Source organism: Crinia signifera, chromosome 2, assembly GCF_055691185.1.
Source record: "Crinia signifera chromosome 2, ASM5569118v1, whole genome shotgun sequence".
NCBI lineage: Eukaryota > Metazoa > Chordata > Amphibia > Anura > Myobatrachidae > Crinia > Crinia signifera.
In genome coordinates this window covers 263,993,215-264,019,751 of record NC_139218.1, presented here as the reverse complement: position 1 = coordinate 264,019,751, position 26,537 = coordinate 263,993,215, and the positions used below count along the sequence as shown (strand labels likewise).

Genomic DNA, 26,537 nt, shown 5'->3' with positions numbered 1-26,537 from the left:
ACTGCAATGCTTCGGATTCGAGAAATCTTGCGGATTCTTAAGGTGCCCACATACTACAGTGATTTCTTGGGGCCAAGTTTTATAGCAAATCTTTTGCAATCGCAAATGATCGTGATCCGATGCGCACTCCCACGGATCTTTAGATCTCACCAGCTGCAGAGACTAGGTGCACAATAAACAAGGCTGCATACATTTCTGTATATCTATATCTGTATATGCCCATTGTAGGAGAATTTAGTGGAGTTTCAAGTCTTACTGAGCAATTGGAAAACTGCAGAAAGCTTTTAGGAATCTAAAATGTCATATAAAGCACAATGGATTACACTTCACTACAGAACAAGAGCATATCAAATGTGAAATATTGTAAAACTTGTCATGCCAAGGACACATACAATCAGTGCTCCCACTTTCTAATACCATTCTCCCCTACCATCAAGTATTACTTCTAAGCAAATTTGCAAATCCATTATTGGGCAAACTCCTTACCCTGCCAGATCTGACATGATGTGTAAAACAGAGGATTGAATATAATACTGAATGCTACAAGATGTCTATTCATACTGGATCAAGTTGTATTTTAGGCTTAGTGGCTCTTTTAAAGAGACATGTGAGTGATTTAGACCGACAGTAAATTAAATGTTGGGAGCCCTGAAATGGAACAAAGTCTATCGATCAATAGCTTTTCGTTCTGTCTCAAAATTGCCAATAGAATCATGTACAGAGCTTAGTACTCACTTAATTGAGTCTGCAATTATTTCTTTACTGGCGCTATTTCCGCTATCTATTTAATCAGTGTCTCATAATCTACTCTAAAGGTTTACTCATTTTATTGACTTAGCACATATTGTTAATGAAGGTTAATAAAAATGAAAAGACCAGTGCTATTTAATATCACTCACTTTTGAAAAAGTCACATAGCCCTGGAAAGCAGCTTACTTTTTTAATTTAGTAATTATAAGATATACTCAATTCTAACACTTCTGTGTCACCCCTCTTCTCTATCCTCATCCAGCTTGATCTGTCGGCTGCCTTTGACACTGTTGACCACCCTCTCCTACTCAACACCCTCCACTCCTTTGGCATCACTGGCACGGTCTTCTCCTGGATTACCTCATACCTCTCCGATCGCTCCTTCTCCGTCTACACTCCGAGCTCCTCCACTCCTACTACCCTGCAGCCAGTCGGTGCTCCCCAAGGGTCAGTCCTTGGCCCTCTCCTCTTCTCCCTCTACACCACCTCTCTGGGCACCTCATCAGCTCCTACGGCTTCCATTAGCACCTTTATGCTGATGATACCCTAATCTATCTCTCCTCCACCAACCTATCCCCATCACTCCTGTCCAAGGTCTCCATCTCTTCACTGGCTCCCCATTCCTTTTAGAGTTCTCTTTAAACTCCTCACCACCACCTACAAGGCTCTCTCCTCCTCCACCGTTTCTTACCTCTCTTCACTGATCTCTATCCACACTCCCTCCCGTCCTCTTCGCTCCGCCACCGACCACCACCTGACCTCTAACCTAATCACCTCCTCCCACTCCCATGTCCAAGACTTCTCTCGCGCTGCCCCCCTGCACTGGAACAACCTCCCGCCACCCATCAGGCTTTCTGATTCCCTTACCTCCTTCAAGTGCTCCCTCAAAACCAACTTCTTCCGACTAGCCTATCCCTCCTCCTCCTAACCTCTTTCGCTCCTCCTATCCTGCCTATCCTACCCCTCCATCCATTCCTACTTATCCTATTGTTTTTCGTTCGTCCACCCACCTCCTTTTAGTCTGTGAACTCTTATGAGTGGGGCCCTCCTTCCTCATGTACTCACCCTACCTCTTTACCTCACCAGCGCTCCTACCCTGTTCTTCCCTTCCTCTACTTCATCTTTAGTCTCCTCGACAATTTCGACACCTACTTCAGAACTGATGCTGATTTTAGTTCTACCAGCTATACCCCTATTTATGCTGTATTTTATCAGCACACCCTGTACATTACCTTGTAATTAGTTTTTTGTTTTCTATGTACCGCGCTGCGGACACTTTGTGGCACCTTATAAATAAACAAACTACTACTACTACCCCTGTCTGTCTGCCCCTCCCCTTTAGAATGTTAGCTCTCATGAGCAGAGCCCTCTCTCCTCATGTGCTTTTCTTAAGGTGCCCATACACGGTACAATTGCTGGGTGCGTTGAGATGCGCGCTCCCGTTACACATCCCATTGCACAGTGCTGCACATACTTTTTGTACTAGATCTCATTTCATTAATTTACATATCCTAAATGGCCTTGTACTTTGTGTAAATTGATGTTGAATTCTTTTTTGCTCATTTCTGTATTTCTAGGAACTGTGCCATGCAAATAAACGACAATAAGTATAAAGGACCTATTTATTAAATAATTATTGTGGGATATCCCCTGAAAACCCATTTTTGTAGGGTACTCACAAATATTAAGTATTAGCCAGTATACTATGGAGGAAAAAGATCAGACTAGTCTTAAGGCGGGTGAAAGTTTATACCTATGCAATTCTCAAAAGTTTTGCAAAGTGTTTTTCAGTTAATGGACCCTTATAGGCCTTTAACCCAATAATAATAATAATAATAATAATTTGTGGTACTGCACTGCACTGCTGGAGCGGGCTGTCCCGTGAAATTTACAGGCATGCCACTGTAAAGAAAGGGTGCGCCAATGGTGCATCACCGTCCCCCAATCGCTGATCCCCCCACATTGCCGAGCCTTGCTGTTGCCCCTCGGGGAGATTGGGGCCGTTCGGGGAGGTTCGACCACTCTCACCAATTTGTGTGTTCAGGCTTCTAAACACAGGAATGCCTGAACAGATGAACTGCTGAGCGCCCGAACACCTGAGCCCCCCCAAGCGGCCTCAAACTTCTCCAAGTGGCCTGGTAGATTTGTATGGCACCAGGAAAACCCACCACTCAAGGGATTAAGGGTCCACTTAAGTTAGTCTATTTATTGCGGTGTATTCAGTGACATCAAGAGGGGGAGGCGGGTACTCCAAATCAACCCTGCTGCAGAAGCAAATCTCCTGGATTGCTTCTGAGACAGGCAGGCTTGACTGGTATTGCATGTGATATATCGCATGCAAAATGACCCGCATGCCATCCTGGAAGGTCCCGGACAGCTTGAGGGAACACTGCAGGTGACTTCTCCAAGGGGAGAAGTTGCCATTTCCCTCATCACACTGAATGGTAACAGTAACCAGTTTTAAAGACCACGTGATAGTAAAAGTCAGAGGTCTTGGTTACATATATTTGCAAATACATGGGTAGACTTTAAATGTGGTTACAGATATCGTTCAGTGTGCTCGGAAAAACAATGTGTTTTTTCTTACTCAGCATTACCCCTCCCTTTCATGTGATATCACTCTACTGATAGAGCATATGCTGCTATGGGTGGGAGAGTGGCACAGTCTCCAATAAAAAAAAATCATACAGTAACTGTCCTGTAAAAATTGGGACAGCTGGGAGGTATGCTACTGTGGAGTGATGACTGAGGAGCCAAGCTGCAGTCTTCCAGGAGTTGTAGATCTGCACTAAAAGACTGCCGAGGAGAACTGAACCACAACACCACCTGTAGAGACCCCAAGAGTACTTGAGGCGTTCTGGTGCAAACTTCCCTTGTGGCTCTTGTGCAGAAGAACAGCATGCAGAGCCATATTTGGCCTGAGTGTCTTCTCTGGCTTACATTTACTTTAGAAGACTTAGGGGGGTATTCAATGTTCGGGTCACGGCAGACGAGCTTGCTCGCCTGCCGTGACCCAGTCCCGTTCTCGTTCAGCTCGACCGAGAACATGCAGGCGGGATTCAATGTCCCGCCTGCAGCGGGGAGAGAAGGGGGCGTGGCCGCGAGTTGCGGCCGGGAAGTGACGAGCTGCAGCCGGCAGCTCGTCACTTCCCGGCTGTTCTCGGCAGAACGAGCCCGACAGCTAGAGATGTCGGGCTCGTTCTGACAGGAAACCCTGTTCAATGCTGTCGGGGAAGACAGCATTGAATAGGGCCCGTCGAGCATCTCCCCCACTGGAGATGCTCGACGGCGATTGAATATCCCCCTATATATTTTTAAACAAATCTATTAATATCTCTATCTAGAGTAGGTGACACATATATAATAACAGAAGAAAGTTGTTAGTAAGTACTTTATAAGTCATCTCTTCAGGCAAGCTTATCACATTCCAGAACCAGTCACAGAATCTTGTATTCTGGTGGAATCGATGCAATAAAGAATATAGTATCTATCCTTATGTATCCATGCCTATTTCCCTATAGATTGTAAGCTTACGAGCAGGGCCCTCCTACCTTTTGACTGTCTGTAAATACCTTATTTGTTGTATCACTGTCTCCTTTTGTGAAGTGCAATGCAATATGCTGCGCTATATAAAAAACTGTTAATAAATAATAATAAATAATATTTTTAAAAAATGTATTCAACTCCAGGGCATTTATTTAAAACTTTGGTTTATTGGTCAAGACAGTATTCTGATTTATAACCATTTATTCAGTTTCAAAACGCAAACAGAAAAGAAATCAACCACATTAGACAAAACTGGTAGTTTTCTTGCCTTTGAAATAGACAGAACAGATGGAACATGAAATACGAATAAAGACTAATGATAATTATATGCTAAGTCCCTCAAGTGCTCAAAGAGCATAGTATTATCTCCTTTACCAGATCATGCTGATTCCCTTCTTACCCAACATCATACTAATGAATTTGTCATGATTATAAATTGTAGAAATGGAAGGAAGCAGCCCAGTAAATGACAAAATAGCAAGGGCAAAAGAAGGCAGAATGAGCAATAAAAGCAATTGTACAATCAGAATATTGTCTGTTCCTATTGCACATACCAAACAACATGAGGAAAACAATATGTCCGTTTCGTTATCATAATTATGTAACAAACAAAGTTGATGCAAGGGACCATATTTTTTCACTTAATAGATCTTAATAAACATACTGTATAAGGGCGGGATGCGATATCGCTTGGATATTGTTAAAGTGGAGAGGTAAATAACCCACCAATCAGCTCCGGTCATTTTTCGATCACAGTCTGTAACATGGCAGTTAGGAGTTGATCAGTTGCTACTTTATCTCTCACTTATCACTTTCCAAGCATTGATGCATATGCCATCACAGTCCTGTTCTAATTGTACCCATACCCGGTGCAATGTACAGGTGCGATGCAGGCTCCTGTGCACTTCCCATCACACAGCACATAAAGGCATGTATTCAATGCTCCTATGTCGCCGTAAATAACGGTTAGTGTGCATGTTTTTTGGAGAGTAGTGAACTTTTCTCTCATATTTTGTGCTTCCCTGTATTCAGCTCTGTTGCTTCTCCAAAAATATTTTGCGAAGCTAACTCAGTTCACCCTGCACTTCTCCCCATGTCTGTTCAATGGGGATTTTAGTGTCTCTCTCAAAAAGTGTATTCAATGCACAAATTGTGAGTCCTGCTGGTTTCTTCTTTTAGAGATGTTCTCCATTTTCCCTTCTGCATCTTTTTTAGGTGAACTGTAGGGTTATCTTTGTTAAAGTTGTTATTTTTTTTGTTTTTTTATGGCTTATAAATTAAAAAAAAATGTACTCTAATGTATTTTTTGCAAGTGCCATAATGCTGTACTTCTATATTAATTTATTTGGAATTTAATAAGTTATTTTAATGGTAACCAATAAGAAATCATTTTGGAATGCTCCTAGTAATTTCCCATGCTTCCTCTCTTCTTCCTCACCTAACCCCAAACAGGCTTTTAAACACACTAACAATTATAAAATAAATTAAATAAAAACACAGGGCAAAGAAACAATGCCAAAAGCACAACACAAGGATAAAGGCCAAACAGAACAAAATACACCCGTCTGCACAAACCCAATTAAAATAGTCACACAGTCATTTGTTGTAAAATAAATACTGAACAAAACATTAACCTTTCTAAACCTTTGTAAAAAAATACAAGTCCACAAATGCGAGGAACATGCTGCTGAGATGAACACCCTGCTCAGGAATATCCCAGTCTGACCAGCTCACGTGGAGAGCAGGAGAAAACAGATCTCTCCAGTTACAGCACTCCCAATTGAACTCGCATAATTATGCTAAGTTCGCAAAAGGGGCCGGCGAGCTGGCCACACGTTGAATTCTGAGGAAGTCAGAAATGAGGAGATAAGAAAAAGTGCCGAGCACTTCAGCGAGATCACAGGGACACAGAACAGTGAGCGGTGAGCCAGACTCTCAAAAAACATTGAATACGTGTCCTAGTATGTGCTGCCAGTACTTTTTTAACTAGATTGCATTGCATCTAGTTGAAAATGCACAGAGCTTTAACATATCGCATTTGCAATGCAATCAAGTTAAAAACGCACGGTGCGCATAGTTAAGAGCCTTACACCAACAAAACAGAGGATTACAAAGTAACATTTACACAACAACATTCAACAGGCTCAAGCAGCTCAGAATGTAGTGATGTAGGGATGAGAATAGGAAGGCCAATCCCAAGATCTTCAGGATCCCAGGATTTTGGCCCAAAAATTACGGAATTTGAATCCCAGAATTGGTGCCCTCAATCATGGAATTTTCCGGGATTATGGCACATATGCGCAGCTTTCAATTATAGGCGCAGATGGCAGAGCTATATTGAAAGTGGAGGACAGGGGCAAGTTACCCCTGGCCCCACTCCCCCAAGCCTATAAGCACCACAGCAGAAGTCTGAAAAGAGGTCAGGGTTACACAGCGCTGACTGTACTGTTCAGTCAACACTGGCCAGCCAGCAGAAAATTAGAGACCAGTGAAGTGTACCAGCAGCCAGCCTTAATGGTGAGTGTGACTCAAGGGAAGGGCACTGTGTATATGTATGTGACTATGTATGTGTACATATGTGTGTGTGACTTCATATATGTATGCATATAGGTGTGTGACTGTGTGTATCTGTATGTGACAGTGGGGGTTATTCTAGTCCATTCTTTCTGACAAAATCCTTCTTAGATGGACAAAACCATGTGCACTGCGGGTGGGGCAGATGTAACTTGTGCAGAGAGAATTAGATTTGGGTGGGGTTTTTCTTCAAAGTGAGATCTATATTGAAGTGTAAAATCATGCAGTCAGTATTTTCCCTGCACAGACACAAAATAACTCACCCAAATCTAATTTTCTTTGCACATGTTACATCTGCCCCCCTGCAGTGCACATGGTTTTGTCCATCTAAGAAGGATTTTGTCAGAAAGAATGGACTAGAATAACCCCCTGTATACAGTATATGTGTGATTTTATGTATGTGTGTGGATGTATAAATGCATGTGTATAAAAGTTTGTGATTTTATGTATGTATAGGTTGTTATGTTCATTTTTGAGAGTTTTTAAATCTGGAATCCTTGGATTGAAAAAAGGTTCCAGAATTGGCATCCCTAGATGAGAGCCTCCTTCCACCTGTTGGCAGCCTGATGTAAAAACTTTAAAAAAAATTTTTTTTTAGTGAGGTTTGATCTCTCAATGCCAATAAATTAGGCTCAGGGTTCCTCAGAAATATTTTTTCAATCTTCTAGATTTGTATGCTTTGTGATTTACTAATGTGCCACTTGAATTTCTGAGGTCGCTCAGATTAAGAATTTCTGAGATCGCTCAGATTAAGAAACTAGGATCTTCTAGCCTATTACGGTCTGACATAAACTGGTTGTTCAGCATTTCACAATTAGTATTGTTTTCTTTACAGTTTATCGCACCTCCAGGGTTTCTCCGCCACTAACATATTACATAAATTAGCAAAAACAAGAAAAAAACTATTTACAGTAAAAGGCAATTTAGGACAAGCACAGGTACTTGTTTCCTAGCACGGCCACAATCTTGTGGATCGTGTACCTTTAAGTTAAGGTACACGATCCACACGATGGACCCGATTTCCTTTGAAATCAGGTCCATTTTGCCGGCTAAGGCACAATATCGGGGGCATCGCGTCGGTCGGGACCATTAACATTGGTCCCGACGCGACCGACGCGATGCCCCCGATTTTTCCATAGGCTTCAATGTTAAAAAATATTTTAACATTGAAATCGTGAGGATCGTGTCGGGAAAGGTAAAATATCGGGGGCATCGCGTCGGTCGGGACCATTAACATTGGTCCCGACGCGACCGACGCGATGCCCCCGATTTTTCCATAGGCTTCAATGTTAAAATATTTTTTAACATTGAAATCGTGAGAAAATGTGAAAAATGTGAAATGGGCCAATATGACCCATTTCACATTATAGATGTCCCCGTCGTCACCCCACGATAGACGCCAACCCGAAGCGTGGCGAGCGCAGCGAGCCCGCGAGGGGCGGCGGTGCGCGTCCTCCGACCTTTTCATTCCCCTACTATCCACGTTGGCGTGGAGTTGAGAATAGAATAGTGTGGCGAACGCAGCGAGCCACGGAGCCCGAAGCGTGGCGAGCCCCGCGAGGGGACGCGTATAACTTCACAGGTATACGCGTGCGCTCGCCACGCTTCGGGCTCGCCACACTATTCTATTCTCAACTCCACGCCGACGTGGATAGTAGGGGAATGAAAAGGTCGGAGGACGCGCACCGCCGCCCCTCGCGGGCTCGCTGCGCTCGCCACGCTTCGGGTTGGCGTCTATCGTGGGGTGGGGTATACGCCGTTAAATTTGGGGGGGTTGGGAATATTTTACATTGAATCCAATGTAAAATCGGGTCCCAGGGACCCGATTTACATTTCATTCAATCAAAAAATCGGGTCGGTCGCGTCGATCGCATCGCATGCGACCAAATCGCATGCGATGCGATCGACGCGATTTTTCCGACACGACCACCCCGATGTAAATCGGTGTGGCCGTGCTAGGAAACAAGTACCCAAGCACATAGTAAATAAATATAGTTGCATTAAAGGACAGGGGATATATATATATTTATTAAGAGTGGAAAAAGCGCATAAGGGGAGAGGGCCCTGCTTGTGAGAGCTTACATTCATACTATTTACAATGTAGATCTTGGGATAAAAATTGAAATTTACAATTCAACTACAGTATATTATAAATAACCTTCATGTATAACTATAACACTCAGTCTTACACTAGGTTTCTTTTTCCAACAAGTGTATTTTACTCACATTCTTTATAATAAAATATGAGAATATACAAACGATCTGTATAAAGAAAGAGACAAATAACATTTGTATATTTTCCCACAGAAAAGCACATTAAAAATAGTTCTCTAGCATGTATGATGAGCATATGAAAAGGGGATTTTTGTAAGAACTTACCGTTCGAACCCCTTTCTCTAAATCCAGTCCGGTGACACAGCTAACCTTGGGATGTAGAGGGGTCCGCCAGGAGCCAGGCACCTATGCTTCAAACTTTGGGAGCAGGCTCCTCCCTTCTGCATCCCATCATGCCTCAGTTCGACTTCAAAAGCACACTAGGATACATAACTCAGAACAATGCCTGAACATCTTTTATATATATATATATATATATATGCATATATCTTTTAAGGCAACATAACATTAACCATAACATGGCAACACATGAACGGTACACTTAACTGAGCGTAAGGGAGGGATCGCTGTGTCACCGGACTGGACTCAGAGAAAGGGGTTCGAACGGTAAGTTCTTACAAAAATCCCCTTTTCTCTTTCGTCCAGTCCGGTGACACAGCTAACCTTGGGACGTTCACGAGCCGGTCCTTTGGGAGGGTACGCTCAGACCAGCAGTTCTCATCACTGCCTGTCCGAATGAAGCGTCCTCCGACGCGAACTCATGGAACCTGTAAAATTTGGTAAAGGTATGAACAGAGGACCAGGTGGCAGCCTTACACAACTGCTCCGCCGTAGCCCCATGGCGCACCGCCCAGGAAGAAGCAACCGACCTGGTAGTGTGTGCATTAATACGAGATGGAACAGGTCTACCCGCTTTACAGTAGGCAAAGGCAATAGTAGATCTCAACCAACGTGCGATGGTCTGCTTGGAAGCAGGCCACCCAATCTTATGCACATCATATAGCACCAAGAGTAAATCCGATTTGCGAATGTCCTTTACCCTCTCAATGTATATCCGCAAGGCGCGAACAACATCCAATCTCTTCATTTTGTCCCTATATTTAACCCCTTCTGGGGGAACAAAAACTGGAAGTACAATATCCTGATTCAAATGAAAAGACGTCACTACCTTAGGTAGGAATTTTGGAACTGTGCGTAACACAGCCCTGTCATCATGAAAAATTAAAAACGGTGACTTACATGATAAGGCACCCAACTCTGACACACGTCTGGCTGATGCAATAGCCAATAAAAAAGTAAGTTTCCATGTCACATACTTCAATTCCGCAGACCTAAGCGGTTCAAACGGAGGATTCTGTAGCATGGATAGAACCAAAGACAAATCCCAAGGTGCCACCGGCTGCTTATAAGGTGGTTTGAGCCTAGCAACTCCTTGTAAAAACGTCTGAACCTCCGGCAACAAAGCTACCCTTTTTTGAAAAAATATGGATAATGCCGACAGCTGTACCTTTAATGATTGCAGACTAAGGCCTGAAGAAAAACCATCCTGCAAGAAATTCAACAGTCTAGATAAATTGAATCTGGAAGTGTGCAGCTTCTGCCTCTCACACCATCTAATGTAAATTTTCCAGACCCTATGGTAGTTAGCCGCAGACACTGGCTTGCGGGCCCTCAACATGGTCTGTATAACTTCATCAGAAAACCCCTTTTTCTTCAATAAGGAGGTTTCATAAGCCACGCCGTCAAACTTAGACGAGCTGGGTCCTCGTGAAGGAACGGACCTTGCAACAACAGGTCCTGCCGCAGAGGAAGTTTCCAGGACTCCTTCGACAACCTCAGAACAGTGGAGTACCAGGACCTCCTGGGCCAGTCTGGAGCAATCAGAATTGCTCGTACCTTTTGGTCCCTTATCTTCTTCAAGACTCTCGGCAGCATGGGCAAAGGTGGAAAGATGTACACCATCTGGAACTCCCAAGGAACTGTCATGGCGTCCACCGCCCAAGCAGTAGGATCCCTTACTCGGGAGCAAAACGTCTGAACCTGACGGTTCGATCTCGTTGCCATAAGGTCTATGTCTGGGAGACCCCAACGACTGACAATCTCCTGAAAAACTTCCCGATGCAGAGACCACTCTCCCTCCTGGAGGGATTCTCTGCTGAGATAATCCGCCTCCACATTTTTGACTCCCGGTATAAAAATGGCTAATAACGCTGGAACATTGATCTCCGCCCAGCTGAAAATCTTGGAGACCTCGGCCATCGCCATCCTGCTACGAGTCCCGCCTTGATGGTTCAAATAGGCCACCGTCGTGGCATTGTCCGACTGAATTTTCAGTGGAGACCCTCTGAGAAACGTCTCCGCCTGCAGTAAGGCATTCAGTACTGCCCTCAGTTCTAGAATGTTTATGGGCAATTTTGTCTCCTCTACTGACCAAAGTCCCTGTAATCTTAAATGAAGGGTCACTGCCCCCCAGCCCTTCAGACTGGCGTCGGTCGTTATGACCAGCCAATCCCAAGACCTGAGAGATTTTCCCAGTTGTAAATTCTCCACATCCGTCCACCACAAGAGAGACCTCCTGGACTCCGTGGACAGGTAAAGAATCTCCATTTTCATTCTCTTGGCATCTCCTGACCAACAAGCTAGGATGTTCCACTGAAAAATTCTGGAGTGGAACCTGGCAAACTGCAAGGTTTCGAAGGTTGCCACCATCTTCCCTAGCAGTCTCACTCCCTGCCACACCGATGGTGCCGGAGCCTGGAGGATTTCCAAAACCATCAGCCGAATTTCCAGCGCTTTGGATTCTGGGAGAAACACCCTGTGAAGATGTGTGTCTATGATCACCCCCAAAAATCTCAGATTTTGCGTTGGTGTCAAGTGGGACTTGGGTAGATTTAAAATCCAACCCTGATCTCTCAAAAACTGTGTCGCCCTCTCCAGGTGGACCTTCAACTTCTCTGCCGATTCCGCCTTGAAAAGCAGATCGTCCAGGTAAGGGATAACAGTTATCCCCCCCAACCTGAGAGCTGCCGCCATAATGGACATCACTTTGGTGAATACTCTCGGAGCCGTGGCTAGTCCAAAGGGAAGTGCCTGGAACTGCCAATGCTTTTCTCCTATTGCAAACCTTAGCAAAGACTGGAATTCCCTGTGAATGGGAACATGGAGATAGGCATCTCAGCAGCACTGACCGTAGAGATTCCATGCGAAAGTGATCCACCCAGAGATGAGCATTCAAAGATTTTAAGTTTAGAATGGGTCTGAAAGACCCGTCTGGCTTGGGAACCAAAAAGAGTATCGAATAAAACCCTTTTCTTCTCTCCCCTAGGGGCACTGGAATAACTACCCCCTTCTCCTCTAGAGATATGGCTGCTGCCAAAAGAGAAGCTCTGAGAGAGGCTGTTCTTGGTAAGGGCGTTGGAAGGAATCTGTGAGGGGGCGGCCCCCTTAGTTTTATCCGATATCCTTCTGAAACAATGGAAAGCACCCACGGATCCTCCGTGGCTACCTTCCAACTGTCCTGAAACTGCAGGAGTCGACCCCCTACCCTGATTCCAGAACAGGGAGTCTCCGCCCCGTCATGCCGAGGGTTTGTCCTCCCCCTTGGCAACGTGCTTCTTATTAAAGGCGCCAAACCTGGACTTGGGAGCCCTACCTCTGCCGGCTTGAAATCTTCCCCGGCCTGACTGCCCTCTGCCAGATGCTCCGCCCCTAAAGGTGGGACGAAAGGACTGTTTGAACACTCCAAACTTCGACCCAGTAGGCTTTGAAGTAGTAGGAAGAAAGGTGCTCTTACCACCCATTGCCTGTTTGATTATCTCATCCAACTCTGAGCCAAACAACAACTCCCCTTTAAAGGGAATATTCTCTAAGGACTTCTTGGACTCACTATCTGCGTCCCAAGCTTTTAACCAGAGAGCCCTTCTGACCGTGACAGACGTGACCGAGACTTTTGACGCCATCTTGGCGCCCTCCTCGCTGGCCTCACCAATGTACTCAGCGGCACACTTTAACTTTTCAACCATGGCCAAAGCTTCTGCATCAAGCTGCAAATGACTCTCCAATGACTCAGTCCACTTGATCATGGCCTTAGCCACCCAAGCTGAGGCAATGATGGGCCTCATAGTGAAACCCACTCCCTCAAAGATTGCCTTTAAACAGCCTTCTACCTTTTTGTCTACTGGATCTTTAAAGGCCGCGCCACCCTGAACTGGTAGTGCCGTGGCTTTTGACAATCTGGCCACGGAGGAGTCTACCAACGGAACTTTCGCCCACACCTTAACATGATTCTCAGGCATGGGATACATGTTTACATATTTTTTAGCCATTAATAGCCTCTTATCCGGGGCCTTGCCAGCCTCACCCAGCAGAGCCACCATGCCCTCATCGGATGGGAAAGAAAATGGCTCCTTTTTACTCCGCTTAAACACACACTGTGTAGAGGACTTTTCCTCTACAGGTAACCCCAATGCCTGTTTGACGGCCCAAATGAGGTCCTCAATACCAGGGGCTGAGAAATCTGCTTACTCCCCCTGTGACCAAGTTAAATCCTCTTCCTCCACATCATCATCAGTATATACAGGAGGAACCACTGGGGACCCTTGCCGTAGCATAAACTCATCAGAAACCTTTGTGAATTGCTCCAAAAGGGAAGACATTTTATGCACCCCCTGAGCAGTATCCTGCATAGTCTGCAGCAACATGGGGTCTCCCTGTGAAAGGGGAAGAGATCCCTGAGATGAGGGAATAGGACCTGGTAATCCCACCAACGATCCTCTCTGCCTGTTTAAAGCCTCTGCCAAAGCTTTTACAGACTGTCCCAAAGCCACAGCCCAGGCCGGCTCAGCCTCCCTGGGACTTGTGGTGCGAGTACCACAGGGGACAGCTTCACAGGAAGGGCACAATTCCCCCTGGTCCAACTGTTCAACCGACATATTTACATTACATTTCTTGCAATGATAAAACATCTCAAGCGCTCCCTCCCCAGCAACAGAACTGCACTCGTCCGCCATGTTAATAAAAGTATTAAACACTGCACAACGTTCAGGCAAAGTCACAGAGCAATGCACCCAGTGTACTTATTTGTGTTCCTGTTGCTATCGATATAGTGGAGGAAGCGTTCTCCAGAGAGACTTCTGAGCAGGCTCTGTCTTTCTCAGCTCCGCAGCAAGCACAGAGTAATGGCGCCAGAAACGAGTGGAAGATCCAAATCTTCCTATCAGTGAGGGAAGTCGCGCTTTTGGCGCCAAATCCCCTTCAGGCGCATCCACCCTGTCTCTCTCTCATCTCCAGTGACTCCCCCTCTAGGGATCACTTGGAGTTGCCCAGAAACGCTGGGCGTCCTGTAAGGAGCCTCAACTCCCCTGGGGGATTTCAGCTCCCAAACCAGTAAAGATGGCGTCTGCCATCGCTGGAGGACCCTTCCCCAAGATCCCCTTCTAGCAAGGCGCTGGATGGGGTCCCCCGTGGCCCAGGACCAGTCTCCGTCTGAGCGGAGCTCAGCGCTGTGCAGAGCGCACATTCTCCCTGAATGTACCTCTTTGCACACAGGACGCTGACAGGACGCGCTTCTGTCCGTGTCCTGCTGCGCTCTCAGCATGTAATGACTTCCACAGAAGTCTCATGCTGGCAAAACCTGCATCTATAAGTTAAGAAAATAATAAAACCTAACTAAAAACCAAAGAATAAAAGTGTGGCTGCACGCAGCCACTCAGCATTGCACCCACTCCTGTGGGCACCTAAACGAAACTGAGGCATGATGGGATGCAGAAGGGAGGAGCCTGCTCCCAAAGTTTGAAGCATAGGTGCCTGGCTCCTGGCGGACCCCTCTACATCCCAAGGTTAGCTGTGTCACCGGACTGGACGAAAGAGAAACATACATAAAACGTGGGAGCTGGGCTGCTTAGTTGATCCTATGAATTGCCCATCTGGAACAAAAACATGGAACATGGTTCAACACAAGCATTTCTATTGGTGTAAATAAAATGCTCATGAGCAACAGTCTCACAAAACCTGTATAGGATTGGCGTGACCACATGTATGCATTTATTTTGTCCGCAGCGGCATTGTTTGCAACTCTGAATCAGTCCCCAAGCCTTAAATTGTATTTTTGATCTATTTAAACTAGATTTTGATTATCTGTCATAGATCAAAATGTCAATCAAATGCAAAAGTTTTTGAAACTTAATTACATGTGAAGGTGATATTGTTGATTCAATATTAACATATCATATAAGCAATACTTTATTGTTTAAACAATACATGTGACAAATTTTACTATAAACTTTAATAGACATTCATAAAAGATTTATTGGTGGGGGATGATATAAATTATACTATAAATAATCTCCTGTCCTCTGTTATTGTTTAAAACGACTAAAAAGATCAATTGAATCTAAAACCAATATGCCCTTTAATACTGTCCCAAGCGTTCATAAAAAGGTAAATAATCAACAAAGCTAACAAATAAAGCTTAATCTCAATGACTGAAGCATCTTGAAATCCAAGTGCTGCAAGAGCTATTAAGTTTCTTCAATATCAAATAACTACACGGCTCCTTAGTTGCCCGCACATTACACCTCTCCACAAAATACAGCAATCACAGTAATGATAACATCACTACTTTTTCTTGTACCCCTATGAAATTAAACCCTATTTTCTAAAGTGTTACTTACCACGGGGATTTTAATAAATTATGGCCGGATTCACAAAATCATGTGCGGCTGCAACTCCTCATACATTCCCAAGTATGACATTATGCAAATGTCAGTGTAAGCATTCTCCTTGTGCATTACCATGTGAGGGGACTTCCTAAACCCTGCAATGCCCACTTTGCATATGTGAGCAATTCTCAAGTGTATGGGGTGATCCGAATTCTCAGTTATCAATGAATGACCATAGTTCAAAACATCTACTTCTCCAGCAGCCTCTGCCTTATACACATCCTCCATTGTAACTTTAAGATATGGCCACCCCCAGTGATTGTGGTGCTACAAAAGAGATTACAGGCGCATGCCGTAATATACCCATGACACTCCCATAACACTCTGTGCTCTGCATAAATGGAGGGGTAATCACCCATGAGAGGAGAGTAAGGGTTCTACTTTGACTGGGTTTGGGAAATGGGTGGACATTTGATGCTGGAAAGGTAAAAGAATAATAAAAAATTATATTATTCACGGGAGAGGGGTTTGCAAAAATAAAGCTTTTTACACTGGGCGTGGGGTAATAAAAGAATCTCTCTTACTACTAAGATAGATAATGAGGACCCAGAGATATTAACGAAGACGTTTGATGTACCTGTAATATGCTTACTGATAAAAATGTCATTATGGACAGGCATACTTTTAGTGCAACTGTGCAATTCCCCACTGAGAGTAATCAATCATATGCTGCTGGCTAAGTAATGTGATTACAATGCACTCAACAAGTGAGCTTATCTGGGCCAGGATTGTTTGTGGCATTTCAAATGATGCCACAAGTACACACCACGTACATAAGAAGGGTTATTAATACAGACTGCCATACACACATGCATACTGCCCAAACAGTGTAACAACAGAGCTCAAAACAGAAACTGGTGCATGTAAACTCTAGTACCATACTCATCAATTTAAATGAACGTAACAAATGTCCTGCATTTAACCAATGCTGAAATGTTTGTTTTAAAACTAACCACCTTGCGCAATTGTGTAGGTCAAAGCCTAAAAACAAAATACAGGCATCCTCTTGCAGCATAGTCAAGCAGTGTATTCTACGTCAAACACCAGGATGCTTCCAGAAATTAGGGAATGTGCACAAAGGTAACTGTAGCATCACTGGGTAAGTGACATGACATATGCCTAAATTAATCGGTTTCATCCAGTGTGTGCTCCCAGATGCATACCACTTGCCATGAGACAATTTGATAGGCAAGCTCAGTCTCATGATGGCACTATGGGTTATTGCTCTTGTGGAGGAGACCATTTAGTGGGTATCGGCTACAATGCCTGCAGTGTACAGCTGTGTACACATCTGTATCAATCAGAATCACTTTATTGGCCATGTATACTCTCATATACTAGGAATTTTTTGTGGATACAGTGCAGCTTCAAGCATGGTACAAGAGGGATAACAGGACATACTGTACATACATTGCATCAGTTGCGCATACAAATGACAATTCACATGTTATGATTTGCAAGGTTAGATAGTACATATCAACAAGGCTCTCAAGGGGCCACATCACACTCAAGACTTTGGAGCAAGTTATTGTGGACATGCACAATGCCAACATGGTCATAACATTAGATGTCAAGTGTGGCTTTTTGCAGATTACCCAATAAAATAATCATCCATACTAGCAACATTTGACACCAGTGGGCAAAGACGCTTTTCTCAGAATCTCAAATGGAGTATGCACTGGCACTGAAGTCTTTCAGCTGTGCATGGAACACCTCTTTCATGCAAACCCTTGCCAAATCATTGTGATTGACATTGGAATATGTGGTTACACCATGGAGGAACATGATATGCACCTTCCAAAAGTGTTGTATAGAATCTGTGCTCTCATCACAAAGCCAAAACTGTGACGAGTGCTGCTTTTTCTTATGTGGGTAACCTACTGGGAGTTCCTCCCCCCCCAAAAAAAAAAACTCTGGTAAGCCAACATATGCCTACTCCTACAGACAAGCTCAGAGTTTCCTGGGTATCAACAACTACCCATAAAAATGTTTGCCACATTAAATAACACTCTTCGCCATCAAATCCTGCATGCAAACACTGAGTGGTGGAAGGAACACTATAATGCTGTCTCATCTTTACAGTAGTTCTTCAGTATTTTGATATTCCCCTTTTGGTCCTCAGATGCATTTAAATACAATTAGAGTGCGGTTTACATGCAACAAGCCTATAGCTTTTGATGAAGTGTTCTTACTGAGACGCAGTCATGTATTGGTATGATCAAAAAAGTGAGAAAGAATTTTTAGCATTAGTCTTTGTCTATAAGAAGTTCCATAACTTAATTTATGGCAAGTTTGACCTGGCTGAAACAGATTTTCAACATTTGATAATAATTTGGGGTAAACCTCTGCAGTCTACTTGTGTCTAAGCTTGAAAAGTATCACCTCAAGTGGTATACAAGTGAAAGTACCATGCAAAGATGTTTTAACAGGCCCAATAGTCATGTTGCTGAAGCCGATAAAGCAGCACCTAGTATGAGCACGATAAGCATCACCTCTTGAGGATTTCTGAACCTTTCAATTCACCCTTTTCAGCTTCTATTGACAGAACAAGGGCAAACTTCATGCAAAAATATCTGCTAGAATAGAAGAAACTCCCATGTCCATGTGCATTAGTAAGCCAAATCTAAATGCAGTAACTTACTTGTCCTGTTCTTCTTCACTACATCTGGATGAGTTTCTCTTCCTAATCCCAAATTCCAAAACGTTGTCACTTTTGTACCAACGCATGTTTTGTGTTACATGCTTATACAGTCCACATATTTACCAACTGTTGCATTGTTCTACGTATACACACACCTGATGCATGTTCTTTTTTTTTAAAAGTGGGTGTCACATCGTGTCCACGGGCGCAATGGGTGTCCCGGCTCTTACCTGTCTGGATGCTTGGGTGGGGGGTCTCTGCGGCGGGGAGTGCCCAATGTCCTGCCTGTCTCAGCGGAGCCAGGTCCCACCAGAAAAGGCTATGGGCGCCGCCATCTTGTTTTGGTCTCAGAACCATTCTATCCAATTATGCTGCACTATCCATGAGTACAATCCTAGCAGTCTCCTGGGTATATATTGGTACTTCCTATTGAGCCCAATCACAAGTGAATCATTATTCACAGTTTGCACATGCAAGTTCTCTGTGCTCATCGTGATCCAGCAATGCAGTCCAGCTGTTGACCTTGGGTATTTTCTTTGGTCCAGTACGTTTGGTTAAACCTCAGGTTCCGTTATCTGTTATCACATACAGAGTCGTATTTTTTCAACAGCTCCTGTCCAGTCTATCTGGTTATTCCCCAGTTGCGTTATCACCTCCAGAGTCAGTACTTCTACGGTAACTCCAGTCCATCTGGTAATTCTTCAGTTCCATTTTCTTCTCCAGAGGTGTTAGCTCCAGTCCAGGAATCCTGGTTATTCTCTGGACTCATCTTTTTTTCAGAATACTCTTCACTCCACAACAAGAACTAGAACTGGTGACCAGGGCAAGGGGCCGCAACCTGCTCTTAAGAGGCCGCTAAATCATAACCTACTCACAGGGTTTCCAGTGAAGACCATTGGCGAGTTAGACACACCCTTGTTCCTAGTCTTCTCAACCATCTGTTTCTAATTCTGTGTTGCTAGCAGTCTATGTGGTCATATTATATGAAACCAGCCAGCTTCCAAGTTCCATATCAGCATCAAATCAAAACTCTGAGCTAATCCACAGTCTTCATTGAGCGTGACAGTGGTATATAGATGTATTATATGTGTATATGTGAAATTTGTATCCAGTCAACCATTCCTGTTTGCCATGTTGGTTATGCATTCAGAGAGTGAAGATTCTCACCTACAGTGCTCCAGCATCGTGTCATGTTTGGCACACACAGACCACTCTAACCAAACTAAAAAGTTCTGGTACTTACCGAAAGTATTGACTGGACTAATGAGCATTAAAATAGCACTTTACCAGGTATCTTTCTGTGTGGATAATGGCAATTGTCAGCTGGCTAACATGGTTATCTGTTAAAGCGTGACAAACATTGCAGCAGTACATGATCCATGTCTACCCTTGCTGAACAGACGTGCCCATGCATAGGTGTGCCATTTCTAAATTAGGCAAATGTTGCTCCATAGTAGCATGCATGAAAAAAAGGCATCTACTTGCCCATCTGCAAAAATTTACACTGTGGGCGGTATTCAATGAGGCAGAATCGCCAAGTTTTATGGCGATTCTGTGTTTTTTTCATGTGTGCCGGCGATTTTTTGAGCTGAAAAAGCGAATCACCCTATTCAACGTCTTCTATTCGCCGATGACGACCGGTGAATGAAGCACCAATCGCCAAATGTTATTCTCTACAAATCGCCGTTTTTTGTGTATAGGGATTTTCATGGGGATTCGCCGGTAGTCGACGGGAATCGCCAAAAGTGTATTCAATGAGAAGTTGGCGATTCTTATTTCTTGTTTCATATCGCCGTTCCTCACCGAGTGTCCCTCGTCATCTTTTTGTGGTGAACTTTTATCGGAACCTGTGAAATAATTGGTTTTAAGTGTTCAATTTAACTCTGCAAGTGTAATATAATATTATTTGCTGCCCTTGTGTGATGTGATGGTCGTAGAAGTGCTATACAAATATATATTTAATTTTTTCTGGTATTTTTTTTTTCTCCCACAACGCACTGTTCTTACCCATGGTGCACCTCACTTACCCATGATTCTCCTCCCCACCTCACTCCTTCGTTTGGCCTTTGAGGAGATTACACAGATTTTGCAGTCTGCTGTATTGGAATCGTTTTTTCAGGGTAATTTGCATTTTTCTTGCATTTCACTGCAATTTCTTACAGTACTGAAGCTGTTTAGGGAAACGCCGGATTGGCTGAGAATCGCCGTTGGGGGCGGCGATTCTCAGCCACGTTGAATAGGGTGACACAGCTAGTCCCGGCGACTCCCTACGCTTGGCGAATCGACGTAAAAAACCGGTGAATGGCTGGTGAATGTAAAATCTGAATCACTGTGACCAACGATTCAGGTCATTGAATACCGCCCTGTATATGTGTCTGCAAGTATGGATATGCCTAATTTGCTACAAATCACCATCATCAGTGCCCACTTGCACTATACAAGAGATCATGCCCTAGTCTTCAGATATGCCCGCATTCAACATTTTTTTCTTGAGGAGGCCCAGTTACAACCTAGTAATACCTGTTCAGTGTGTGGTAATGCTCAGCCTACTGTGTATTAGGCAAATTTACCACCAAAACCACTTAATGGCAGAAGAAAAAAGTGTCCATTTGCAGGCTGTATCTTCTTAACAAATGTCATAGTTACCAATTTACAGGTAATTGCATCTAAATACAATAATCTCTACAGAAGCATTATTGTATACATGTATAAACAGCAGGGCCGGTGCTAGGGTGTCCGGCGCCCTCCTGCAAACCATACATTTTGCGCCCTTTCACATTGCCATTGCAACAAGCTGCAGCACGATTGTGGGAGTGTATGCAACATGCGATCCTATGGAGGATCTCGGGTGCATGTACATGTATGCATACACCATCTCAGTGCTGTGTCCGCAAAATGTTGCAGGCAATAAAGGTGCCCATACACACTGCAAGAATCGCATACGTCATGGACTAGATCTCATCGCACGGCATGCGTGCAATGTGTGTGCGATGCAATCCGAAAGCAGTACAAAAAGTATGTGCAGCACTCGTGACTGAGGGGGAAAGGAGGGGAGAGAAGGAGGAGATGGAAGAAGAGGGGAGGAGATAGAGGGGGCGGAGTGTTGAGGACTGGCAGTGGCACTGGCACAGCACAATGAGAAGAGGGAAAGAAGGGGAGGCGGCGCTGCTGCCTGTTCGTCATTTGATTGACAGCTGACAGGCGCAGGGAGCAATGGGTAGGGGGCGGATCCGGACATGACATGTCATCCAGGCATTCACAGACAGTGCTACATGCCTCAGCGCAAGTGTCCGTGAGGAAGAGGGGGCAGGCCGCAGGAGGAGGACAGTGTGTGCGTGGTGCAGGGAGCTGCTCAGCCTCTCCATACTGCTGCCCGCTGTCAGACAGGGGCTGCGGTGGCGTGCAGGAGGCAGTGACAGTGAAGGCTGAGGAAGCTTTAGCAGAGCAGGGAGGGAGACAGCGCCTTTTCAGCATGGCGCCTCCCTGCTTTGCAGGAGCTGCTGAGTGGGTAGCGCCGGCCCTGATAAACAGTATAAACAACCAAAAGTAGGTCTGCTGTCCTTCATATTGACTGCATAAGTGCAATCCAATGCAGTCTGTACAAATAAATCAGCCTTATTATTTTCTTCGGTGCTCTGCATTTGTCCAGTAGATCAGGAAACACTTTAGTATTATATATTTTAGCACGCAACCATCACTGGCAAGCACTTAGCACAGCACACAGTGAAGATACTCTCAGGGGACGATGATATTGTACTGAACAGGACTGTAGCTGCTCCTCTTCCAATTTAGCATTGTTACAATATTGTAATCCTACAGCAATGCAAACCGTAAAACGCTAAACTGTGACTTAATGCATTTTCATAATAGATATCTATATATCAAATCTAATCTTTAACGCCTGCCTCCTGTTTACATTACCGTGAAAAGATAACAGCAGGCATTATAATATATTGTACAGCGCTCGAAAATAAGAAACAAAGTGCTACGCAGATTAATACAAATAGCCGTTCCCGGTGTGTATTTGAAACAGGGGGTGAGGATGTAATCATGCTGTATTTATGAATATGGTTATCATTATCGACTTTCACCTTGAAAGCAACCTCTGAGGCTTGCCAGTTAAAGAACTGTCTCTGTTTACACCTGCTATGTCAGCTTCCTTTATTGTTAGAGAGATGTTAAAACAGCAATCAGCTGCCTGCAGAATGTGTCTCGCACTGCTCAAGCAATTGCTAATTAGAAGGGAATGTTTACTTTACATCCAGTGCTAGTTTTATATGTGACATGCCATCAAACTGCCTAATTAAATTTGCCATACCCTTTCATCTAAAGCGGTTTCATCATGAGGCACGCATCTTCGAAAATGCAGCTACTGTGGCAGCAATAATCTCATTTGTAATTTATTTGTTTTGGCAGAAGGCAAAAATAAAGCACCAACCGCATGAACTTTTGACATGTACTGTATTGCAGTTATTACTGTGTTCTACGCTTGCAAAATATACCTAAAATGTTCACGTTCCCAGCAGCATATTTACAACTGCTTGTTTAAGTCTTTGTATCCTTAAAAGACAGCAAACTTTAATGTATTGTGCTGAGCTTTTATTTTATTACTATTATTATTTCTATATCTTACATTTTAGCATCCCTGCCTGTGCCTAAAAAGTTTGTTCCCCTGAAATACTGAGGATGAGCTGATGTAAGGTGCTGTGGTTTCTCTTTTATGTGACAGATGACAGTGTGCTGGTAGCACAGTGTTTTACAAGCAAACCTTTTCTTTCTTCTCTAATGATAAATCTTTCCAGTGTTCTAAAACAAGCAAAGAAAAATGGGCTCTTACCAAACATGAAGGGATCCTCAGCTGCTGCGTTAGGATGTATCCATTCCTGAAAGCCGGTGCTATGTAAACAATCCTTCCTTTGCGTGTCTTGCTGGGTGAGCACACATGCATAGCACAACAGAGAGCACTTATATAAATAGGACAGCCAGTACTGACAGTGCCTGCATATTGCTTGGCTGCTCTCAGTTATGTGACATGCGCTTACAGCACTACTCTAGTTCTGAATGGAGAAGACTGCATGTACAGTATCTCACCACCACAACATACACAAAGATGTCATGTTTTAAGGCATGCTGGGATTACTACAGATGCCTGTAAAATAGAATACGCTGCTAGGGATCATCTATTTATGAGTCTAGGTATAAAAAATACATGTATTATAATAGAATTAAGCGGTAACACAATTCCTAAACTGCACTGTAATGAAGATGAAATATGATGACGTATTGAGATTTCCTACAGAGTCATGTGGTTTCAAAGGTCATAGCAAACAGAAAATGAATTTAATGTGTGGATTTAGCATTATACTTGTAGCCCAATCACAAATGCATTGTGACATTGTTTAGCTCTAGGCACTGGGTCATAGGTGACAATACATCTCTTCCACGGCATACCTATAAATACTATGGATTCAGGCCTACTACATATATGATATGGTTTTGAACTAAACAACAGAAAATCTCTTTCTTCTGTATCTTCAGGCTTATTACGCTGAGAGCAATGTATACATGGTACCTGAATATGGGTCATCTGCTCTAGGGACAATTTTGGGTTCTAGCGGCAAAACAAAGTGCCATACGGCTGCTGGCCACGTGATCACTGCCCAGTACATTGCATCAAAAGCTCAATGAGCAGAGGACATCCAGGGATATCAAGTTTATGATGTAATCAGATATTGCCCCCAGTCTAGGTAGACCATGCGGCTGCAAGGGAGATTCCTTCCAGACCTTCCCTGACTGTCAGAACAGATAGATACTAGATTCAGCATAACATCTATCTGACGCGTCAGCTGCTGCTAGATCCATGCTATACTGAATGAATCAATGCTGATGGGAGAAGAAACCAAGAAATACATACTATAACAAATAACAACATGTGAAATGGTTATATCTGTGTAAAGCACACCGTCTCTTATTTACCATTAAGCATAGCAGAGTGTAGATTACAATATTTGCAAATTAAACATTATGATATCTTTTTGCAGTGTTGTAATTCACTCCGTCCCTGCTCTCTTTACTTTGCAGTTGCCTGTAGGAACACGGTACCGGTCAGAGGGTCTGATTCAGAGATGGATGCACTTCACACAGCAGTTGCATCAATGGATTAAAAAGCAGCAGGAGGTGGTGTGAGTAGATAGATTCCTCCTACATGCCTGTGCGATCCATTGCGATGTCCGAAGATGTAGCATCAGATGTATGTAAACTATCGTGTTTATGTACCTCTACAAATCTACAAAAATCTGGGGAATCAGCTGCAAAGTCTACAAAGTTGACATTTATGCTTGCCCAGCCTTTAAAAGCCATTCCTGCTTTCTGCCGGGTGACTAAAGCACCAACATGTTCTAGTGATGGATATGGGCCATACGGTCGACTACTTGAAGGTCGGCAGGTCTTATGTCGACAACAGAAATAGGTCAACATGGCTAAGATCAACACAAACATTAGGTCGACAGTCAAAAGTTCTACATGAGGTTTTCACGGGTTTTTTTGTCCCGAATGTCGACATAGTCAACATTGACACTGTCTAAGTGTACCGCATCCCCTCGCATGGCTCACTGCGCTCTGCAAACTATTTTATTCTCTCACCACGACGTAGTGGATGGTAGGGTATGAAATACCGTCTGTCGACACATGACGGCTAAAAAAAGTGACAAACTCATGTCAACATTTTGACTGTCGACCTTCCCATTGTCGACCTAATGCTTGTGTCGACCTATTTCAGGTGTCGACCTAAGCCATGTCAACCGTCAGTGCAGCGGCGTAGCTACGTTTTGGGCGCCCCCGCCGTTTCATTCCGCCCATTCAAACCCCCCCAATCCCCCGCAGCCTTACCTTTCGCGCTGGTCCCGGCGGCTCCGTTCTTCTGCTGAGGACCACCACAAAATGGCCGCCCCCATACAGCAGACAGTTTCAGAGAACTGTGTGCTATATGGGGGCGGCCATTTTGCGGTGGTCCTCAGCAGAAAAACGGAGCCGCCGGGACCAGCGAAATAGGTAAGCCTGCGGGGGATTGGGGGGAGGTGTAACTATAGCACCGCAGCCCCCGGCGCCCCCATATGCACAGCGCCCCCCCCCCCCCCGCGGTGGCGGGGGCTGCAGTGCTATAGTTACGCCAGTGCGTCAGTGGTCGACCATCATGTAGTCGACCCTATGACCCATACCCATCATTAGAACATGCTGGTGCTTTAGTCCATTTTATTTTGGAGAATATACTTTAACAAAAAATGCATTATAAATTATTATTAAAACTCAGAGCAGTACGTAATGTTGTGTTGTGTAGTTGTGCATTTACTATGCCGATGTATTGCTCTCTGATTGCATGTTGTGTTGTTAGCTCTTTTGTGTGACCCTTATTCTTTCCCATTTCTCCTTTTTCTTCTGTACCCCCATATCTTTTCCCTTCACTAAAACTATTGAGGGAAAAAAATACAAGCATCATCCTGGGCCAAATCAATGAGACTGACATACACACACTTTGGTCTGGTTTCCATAGAATATGTACGCATGAAAACTTGATATACTGACTAAATGTCTAAAATTGCATTTAGAAAATAAATTGTTGCTTTAATTCTTTCTGCAAAGATGCAGATTGCTAAGTAAACCCCCTTTACACTTATCACTGTGTATGGCCACAATATCTAGTGTGGGGGGGGGGGGGGTTGTATGACTGGTCAACAGCAATCTGGATCAACACAATAATGTCTCAGCATCTCTCCCCTTTTCCATAATACTAGACCTCCTCTAGACCCTAAATACCACAGCAAACTAAACCTAACCGCCTGCCACAGCTTAATTCTCCCCAAACTCCGAGAGGAGAAGTCACATATGATGTACCTTGAACTGCATATGATATATCAATATATCATATGTGGTCCATCTGTATATATCGTATGCGATCCCATTCCCCTCCGCCGGGAGGGGGGCCAAGTCAGAGGTCAGACTTACAGAAGGTCTGACCTCTGATTCTGTTATGATGCGCACAAGACCACACATTGGATCGGATGTCAAACACAGTGGCGTAGGGTGCAGCCAGGGCACCCGGAGCAAGCCCATGTCATGCCGCCCCCCACCCCCTTCAATGCTGTTCCCACCTGTATGAGCTACAGGGGTACTTTGGGATGTCTGGCAGCCTGCTG

General features: G+C 44.2%; 1 protein-coding gene across 5 annotated transcripts in view; it reads right to left on the bottom strand.

Annotated features, from left to right (window-relative positions):
* The window catches only part of AFF3 (ALF transcription elongation factor 3), a 361,456-nt gene that overhangs the window by 298,236 nt on the left and 36,683 nt on the right, over positions 1-26,537 (bottom strand). For 2 of the 5 annotated variants that reach the window (XM_083168507.1, XM_083168506.1), the window contains exon 1: positions 23,183-23,383. The exons of 2 other annotated variants lie outside the window; for them this stretch is intronic. The gene's annotated coding sequence lies outside the window, so the exon portion shown is untranslated. Of the gene's footprint in view, positions 1-23,182; positions 23,384-26,537 lie in introns of those variants that run through there. One more of the 5 variants, XM_083168509.1, reaches the window with a different exon arrangement.